Source organism: Neolamprologus multifasciatus, chromosome 19, assembly GCF_963576455.1.
Source record: "Neolamprologus multifasciatus chromosome 19, fNeoMul1.2, whole genome shotgun sequence".
Taxonomy (NCBI): Eukaryota; Metazoa; Chordata; class Actinopteri; order Cichliformes; family Cichlidae; genus Neolamprologus; species Neolamprologus multifasciatus.
In genome coordinates, this window is record NC_140457.1 from 2,770,259 (window position 1) to 2,778,982 (window position 8,724).

The window sequence follows — 8,724 nt, forward strand, 5'->3', positions numbered from 1 at the left end:
AGGGGTCTGTTGATTCAAGTTGAGCATTAGCATTTCTACTCCCTGTTAATGGCTGACCCGGTTTTCCCCTAGTGAGGAGTAGCGAGCGTGCCGGCTCGTAGATAACAACCTGTGTTAATGACAGGGAGTCCAGCCAATCCCCCCACTGTGTCTTGGGCTAATCTGCTTTGATTACCTTTGCTACCATCTCTATTATCAACAGATTTCAGTCATCAACAAGGAATTACATTAATGCCACTTCCTGTGACCCAGCTGCACGGAGCATGAGCGTGTGTGTGCGGGTACGTTTGTTAACACGCGTATCCCCTCGGGTGAAAGGTTTGGAGCCAAAGGTTGTGAGAGTGAAGATGTTTAAATGAAGTAACACCCACCGGCCTGACGTTAGGTATTTTCTTCTCTGCAGAGAATCGTACGCCGAGCGCAGGCGACTCGCTCAGCCGGAGATCAGCTGCTCCCAGAATACACGGGAATATAAGACACCGCTACAGCTCTCTCAGATCATTTAGTATTATTTGTGCATTTGAGGAAAGATGCAGAGCAGGAAATCTGTGGATGTGTGGCAGGCGGGCACAGACACGTCTCTAGTGGCTATGGGAGAGCGCACCATGAATAAATTTAGCTCTGTCCCCAGGAGATTGCCTTCAATCACGAAGCATAAGGTGTCAATGCGGCGCCCTGTGTGCATGCACCAAATTACCTTCCACCAGATTGCTGAGCTGGGTCTAATAGGAATAGGGGAACAGACTGAAGAGGATGGACTGCTAATTAATCTGGCCAAAGTCAGAGCCCATGTCCTGGGGCTGCTGTCAACTGGTCAAGTTGAGGCCAGGGATGGCTGCACATGCTGTCCAATAAGCAGAAGTATTTACTAGGAGGGCTTTCTAAAACAAACGCACACAAAATCTGCAATCTGTATTCAAAAAACAAAAAAATGTAATGACGAGGTTGACGTAATCGAATGTTTATGGAGTGCCAAACCCCAGAAGCCCCGTAATGCAGACTATAATCACCAATGTGTTTGTGTAGCATAACAGCAACGAATGTTTCCAGTAAATTCTATGGTGTACGAACCATAACATTAAAGGCCATATCCAGTGTTCAGCACAAGCTGAAATATTAACATGTCAATTTACATACAAATTTTCAGGCATCTAAAAGCGAAAGAACTCTTTCCCAAGCCATTTTCCCATTTTGAATAATAGGTGGCTTTCTCAGATCCAGTTGATTGACTAAACAAAGACATGACTAGTGCATTAAAGCAATTGTTTATTGCCAGTGAATCATGGCATATGTATAATTTTGCTGTAAATGGTTATTAACCGATACAGAAACCATGGATTTGTGTAATAGCTGGTAATCATTCTACCTCAGGATGTGTTTTCTACCTCATACGCAGGGTTAAAGAATTAGAGTGTAGTCAATTACATTTAGCAGGTCACAGAAATTGATTTACTGCCTAAGGAATTTTTTTTTTCCAGTTGGGCTCTGGCTCTGTGGTGGCATTCTGCTCACATAATCAAGGATGAGCGTTGCCTGTCTACCCAATCTACTACTTGGTCCCACAGGGAAAAATGACTTGCAGCAGGAAAACCTGCATGAATACTAATTCGCCTACTTGGCTTTAACAGCTTTTGCAAGCCAGTCTCATAGGAATTTGTAGAATATGATGCCTTTCCATCTTTCCATATTAATTACCCCAATTGAAAATAGGGAGAGCAAAAGATGGGCATGGAGGACGAGAGTGACAGAGGAAGAGTTACAAGGAAAGAGAGAGATGGAATCATGGGAATAGCTCTAAGCAGGGACTCTGCTCTTCATTCTAAATGCGGTTAATTATAATGTGATTTGAAGCATCTCGGGCAGAAATCTGGCAATCTAGATTTGGAGCTCTCTGACCAGAGCCCCGGTTTGGGTCTCTTCATTAAAGCTCAACATAGCGGCCCTTCTCATGTTCAGGATCACAGAAATGGGATTGAGGCTGGAATAAAGCTAGGACACGGGAGTTTGTTCAAATGTGCGACACATGAACTCTTGTCCTGTAGTGCCTTTTAAAATAACTTTAGCCAATAACGTCACTTGCCAAGGTGTATTTAAAAGTCAAATCTTGCAGTTGAATTAAACAGAAAAACGTATTATTTTAATAAAAACTAAATATATATAAAAATAATTATAGGATTTGCTGTACAGCTGTGCAGATGTCATTGGGATAGCCAGAGGCAGTCGGAGTCAAAACGTCTTTGTAATTCATTTAAATATGCTTTTCTTAGTGGCGCCTATACGAGTGGTAACAAGGTCAGTGCAGTTAAATATGTCTTAGTGGTACACGTTTTATATCAGTCCTTTCTTCTGTATGAAAATGATTTGCTCTTTATGATTATGAGAGTAAATTTTCCTTGATCAGATGCATACAACGCATCCTTTTCATATAATGAAAAGTAATAGTTTTCCTATTCCACTGCTATAAACATCAGAGTGGGATTCATCAACATTTGCAGCGTTGTCACGGCAGATGGCCCCGCCCCTCCCTGAGCCTGTTCTGCCAGACGTTTCTTCCTGACAAAAGGGAGTTTTTCCTTCTCACTGTCACCAATTGCTTGCTGACAGGAGGTCATCAGAAGGTTTGGTGTTATTGAACTGTCTCTACCTTACAATAATGTGCCTCGAGTTACTGCTAGGGCTGTGCGATATGACCAAAATCTCATATCCCGATATAAGAATTCTATCGCCCGATAATGATATAAATCACAAAAATGTAACATTTCCTGTAAATTCTGTGAATCTCGGGCAGCTCGACTTGCGGGAAGTGTTTCCAGCTACGCATCATGTAGCTGGAGTCGAGTGTTTTAACCGATGCAGGAAACGATACATTTTTAGACATAAGTTGTAACGGCGCCGTTTTCTTTGTGAGTATTTATTACACGGCGTGCTGCGGGGAAAAGCCTGTTCTAACGTTTGCGTCTAAGGTTTATTTTTTAGCACCTGGCGCCTCTTTTTTACTTCTCATCCGTAAATAATCTGCTCTTTCACGTGATTCGGTTTATTTTGAAAAGTCTCAACAGGATCTTGAGCTTTATTGTGAAAGATTTATGTGGAACATAAACAAGCGGACACGCGATTGTTTTACCATCATTGTTGCTAACGACAACACATAAAAACAGGCGCTTGTCCGTCCGTAGTGTGGTTATATTAAATATAAGAGAAAGAGAGAACTTTAAGAAATTAATATAGCCACTACAGTGACCATCAAAACCATGAAAAAATATTGCCGTAAACAGTTTATTTTGCGACACCACTAAACAAACGATAGCGTAAAATGAAACGATAGACGTTTTTATATCGTCATCCGATATATATCGTTATATCGAACAGCCCTAGTTACCGCTATATAAATAAAATTAAATCGAATTGAGAAAGAACTCAACATTACTTTCCTGCAGTAGTAATTTAGTGTTCAGGCAGTGGTAGAAAAACCATTGTACAATCAGCAGCATCTTTCCTGTTAAGACTCCTTAGATGTTCAGTGATGAACACATCGACTGCAGGATCATGTGGTTACACGAAACAGACGGAAACAGAATTGTTTGGATGTTTAGTGGATTTCTGCAGCAACACTGCAGTCAAATATTCTGAAACTGATGGTTATTGACTGAAGTAAAAGAGCAGTTACCTAAAACATACACATTATTGTTCAAGCAGACACTTTGATTTTAGACTTAAACATTTAGACTTATTTGAAAATGCCACAAAGATAACATAAAAGGTTCAAAATGTGAAATTGCAAATTCTTTGTGGATTTTTGTCATCAGTGATGGTATCATAAAAACATTCAGAGAACTGTCATGATCTTAATAGTGTGAGGTTGCATTTCATTAACTTTAATACAGTTTATTGGTAAAAGCACAGGACAGGACTTGGGCACCTTGCAGTCACTGAATCAACCATAAACTCCTGTGCACACTAAAGTATCCGAGAGTCAGATGTGAGAAAATTAGTCCGACAAGTAAAGCTTAGACCAAATTGTGAAATGCAGCAGGACAATGACCTCAAGCACGGCAGCAAATCTCCCCAGTCAGAGTCCAGACCTGACTGAGAAGCTGTGGTGGGGCTTTAAGAGAGCTGTGCATAAATGAATGCCTCAAGCCTTAATGAACTGAAGCAACATTTTAAAGAGTGGTCAGAAGCTCCTTCACAACGATTGAAACACTGATACTCATGCAAAAATAAATCCCTTCCCCCTGCTGCTAAAGATGCTACAGCAAGCTGCAGAATCATGCAGTGCACTTACCTTTTACACACACGGCTTCTGCATTTTAAATTTTGGTTAAATAAATAATTGCATGGTGTAAAAGGTCATGTGTTGCTGTTCATATGAAGGTCTAACCCCGATAGGTGTCAGATGGCTTTTATTACATCCTGTTACATGAAACCTTGGACGCATAAACAGTTTATCACATTTAACTCTAAACTCACAAATATAATGTCTTTGTTATTTCCAACAACAAATGATAATTTTTCACATGAGGAAGCCAACATGTTGTGTTGTGTTAGTGCAAGGGACCTCTTTTTTTTTTCACGCCCAGGATTGCAGACTGTGATATGTATTCTATGATGCTGTAGTGAAAAAAAAAATTCTTGTAATGAAAGATCAAAGTCCCATGGACATGTAACATCCTTCCATAAAGACGGTATCCAGCTGTAGATGGGAGCAACTCAGCTTTTATATATGCCCACTGAAATCCTCCCTAAAGCATCATCATAATAAGGGTTTTAGGCGTCCAAGCTGAACAGATTTTCACTTGGCCCTTTGTGTCAGAGAATCTCACCTGGCCTTTGGAGTGGGGGCAGAGGGGAGCAAACCTTCCTGCCCTGACTATGGAGAGACAGCCTTCCTCTGTAACCCACTCTCATTCACAGACATCATTCATGTGCAAATCATTCTTGGACCTATTGTTCACCCACTGCGCTCTCAGATACTTGCTGAATCAAGTGATAAATGTAATGGCAGGGCTGGAGATATGTTTCATATTGTGAAAAGGTATAATAAGACTTATCGGAGCACTCGCATTTGTTGAAAGAGCGAGAACCAACTTCATGCAACTAGCTGGAACAATAACCAACTTCAATTTCTGAAGAATAATATCTTTTTTGTTGTTCTATTTGACACTACAATCGAACACATATATGTAGCCTTCAGTGAAGGCTACAACTGTAGCGCTGTTGTTGCAGTTGTCCAAACTTTTGCCCTCAAAAGGCTACAAATGATCCATTTTAGTATGAAGGATGGCAGTAACATAAAGCTCCTAGATAAAAACTGTTTTTACAAATGTCTATCAGTCACATTACAATTTAGGCGCTACAGTTTGCTAATCAAGGACTGTTTAAAATACCTCGACCACTTTATTCTACTTTAATATTAGCTGCACTGTTAGAAGAAATTTGGGGACGCCCTACAGACAACACTGAAGGTAATGTGACAAAATTCCCCACGATGAAATCAGACATTGAAAAAAACATGAACAAACATGCCGAACAGAGGACATGTTGGTGTCACGGCAGGAAGAGCGGTGATGAAATTGATTACATTAAACAACAGCAATCGGTTTTGGCGAGCTAGCTCCGGGGTCCTGCTACACAAGCTAATGTGTAAATGAAATTGAGCATAAAATCAGTTTTTCCTTTTATGAGAAATCACAACGTCTGTTGTGAAAAATCTAACGTCTGTAACCCTCGTAAGTTAAAGGAATAAGTGATCATTTGCAGAAGTCCGTCAGTAGTTTGTCTTCCTCTCAGCCTGTGTCTATGTCCCACAAAGCCACCTGAGTAATTTCTCAAGGTGTTGATTCCATAGACTGCCATCCCTATACACGTACAGTGCTAACTGTGGTGTAGAAACGGGCAGCAAATAACAGCTTTTTCAAACTGCATCAACAAAGGCCGATTAGAAGTTGTACTCGCGTTATATTCCCCTGAACAGAAACAACTGATGTAGCTACAGATAAACTGCAGAATTCAAGGTGCAGCAGGGCATTAATCGTGTAACAAAAGTCTCCGAGACGCAGGTCTATCAAGCCTTCCTAACAAAATGAACTGTTTTTGTTTCAGCGTTCAAGGGCAAAATCACTAATCCCAGCCAAAGTAAACAGTTTACCAAAAACTGTTGATCGGTGGAAGATTGTTTAACGCAACATAATGGCGCCGGATCTCTTTGAAAGAGCTGAAGCCTGTGTAATCAAAAGCAAAGCCTTTTGTCTCTTTAACACACATACCAAAGAAGCTGCCGAAGAGGCCACATCAGAATGAATGAATATTTAATTGAGGCCTATTGAGGCAGAAGATCAAAATGACCTTGCTTTAAATGATTATTCACTGATAAAAATAAACGTAGGGTAGGACAGAATGGAAGCTGTACACTCAAGAGCCTTTTTCCAACACTGTTCAACAATTGAACATGGAGATCTAGCGCACGAGACAATTTCTCTTATAATGGTGGACAATGACCATATGCAGCCATGAGGTACTGTAGGTTGTGTGTTGAAGTGCAATTACATGATGGTGTCTCCGTTTTTTCTCTTTGTGCACTGGGTTAGTTTGGTTTCTGATAAAGATGAATATACTGGCACCGCTCTCGCTCCCCTTTTTACCAACTGCTGTTGTGTAGCTGGGCTACAGGGATGGAGCTATGGGGATGCGTAAAGCTGTATATAAAAATATAACGTGTCCACACGTTGCAAATAGACGTTGTTGTGCATGTTATTGTTGCGCTTGCTTAGTTTGTTAATCCGCATTACAAACGGTAAGAAGTATTTCTTTGGAAATGAGCTACTACTGATCTTTTGCATTACTACAAATTACTGTTTCACTTTTCAAGCCATTATTGGGGAAAAAAAAGAGCTCTCGCCTTTAGCCTATGCAGCCGTGGAGCTTTTCCACAATGAAAAAACCTCAAGGAAAGAGAAAATTGAAGCGTCCTATAAGTCTGACATTGCTTCACACAGATCTTCTGTTTAGGGTTCCTTGCTTTGACAATTGTGCTTTTTTATTTCCATCTGAAAGGAAATGTGCTCGCAGTCAAGCAGTCTCGCTGCCCTTTGGTTTCACATTGAACCAGTGGGAGTAGTTTGATTGCTTATACTTTAGCTGCCGTGCTATTACTGTGATCAAGGACAGCTGAGTCTACATTTGATAACTTCACATTTGATAAAGAGACAAAACCTTGAGTTCCTCATTTTATAGAAACAGACAAGGAACTGAAGAGTCTAGTCCCACCCATATAGTTTTTCATCAATTCCAATGTCAGTCATGTCAACTTGCACAAGAATCCACGGCTCACAATCGTACTATGAAAACACAACCGAACGCAGCCATGATGGAGCATGAACGCCTCTCAGGACTGTTTTAAAATGTCATATATATATAAATAACCATCAATAATGCGCTTAACATGCAATTACAAAACATCGTTATTGTATTTGTAAGGATTTTAAGGATTGTATGGATTCAGGAACCTCAAAGAAAGATGATGTTTTTACATGAACGCTCTCAGTATCCATGTACCATTGCACTTTGAACCTTGTGCATTATGCGGGGCTCGAGTTTAGCAACTGAATCGCTCAAGGTGAAAAATGTGTATTTATGTATCTATTCATAGTTTTCATCACAGGAATTTTAGGAATGCTAAAAGTACGCCTTTCTCCTACTGTCCACCGGCTATTTTTACTGGGTTTGTTTAGCCAAAATGGTGGATGGCTGTTAAAGTTGATGGGGCCAAATGGCGCAATCCCTCCTTCACCATGACAACCCATGTTATCAATGGCGAGTCATTAAACTCCTACTGAAAATAAGTGATGATTAGAAGATATGTTATTGTTTTAGCGCTGTCTCTACTGCCCCACAACACTGACTACAGTGCAATTACCCTGAAACTATAATTACTGGAGCATTGCTACAGCACTTTGGAATTTCTTGCCCTTCAATTCCCAAATGATAGTATTATTGACCAATCGCATCTCAAATAAAAGCAAGCATCTGCATTTTTGTTCACATTCAGCCTGTAAAGAAAGGGATTCCCCCACAAAAGACTTACTCAAAAGACTTTAAGTAACTAAGACAAACATTTTCCATCTTTATGCATCATTGAAATAATCTCCATCAGGACCAACACAACACATAAAACCACTGCAGCTCCATCTAATGCCTGAATGTGATCGGGTGTGAAAAAATCTTAAGTGCAAGATAAAAACATCACCCTTCCTCCCATAGCGGTGTGAGAACGCGGGCGCTTTAGAAAGAACGAGCTGAATATTATCACCATCGCCTCGGTGTCACGCACTCGCAGAAGTTCTTTATATATTTAAAAAAATAATGTTTCTGTGTTAGTACACATTAGTACAATATAACTCCACTTTCACCGTGAGCTATCCGTCGCACACAAGTATCTGTTGACATGCTCCTTAACATGGATATTATGTTGGGGAGCCTTTTTAGCCAACTCCAAATTATTCTGCCAGTCCCTTTCCTGTGGTGGGTCAGGGCTGTCTGAAGCCATTATTGGTAATGAATGTGGAGTCCTACTTTAAAAGGTTCAGGCATGTAAAGTCACCTAAAGCTGACTAATGGAATCCTGCTGACACTGAATGCCAGGGGCTTTTACCACCAACCCAGAATGGTGGTTTTGGAAATTTACACCACAGACATAATGAACTATAAATGTAAACCTTAGAATGT

The 8,724-nt window shown here is 40.4% G+C and overlaps 1 long non-coding RNA gene across 1 annotated transcript in view; it reads left to right on the forward strand.

Moving 5' to 3' along the window:
* Positions 1 to 8,724, forward strand: part of LOC146495686 (uncharacterized) — a 107,672-nt gene that overhangs the window by 6,825 nt on the left and 92,123 nt on the right. The window lies entirely within an intron of this gene.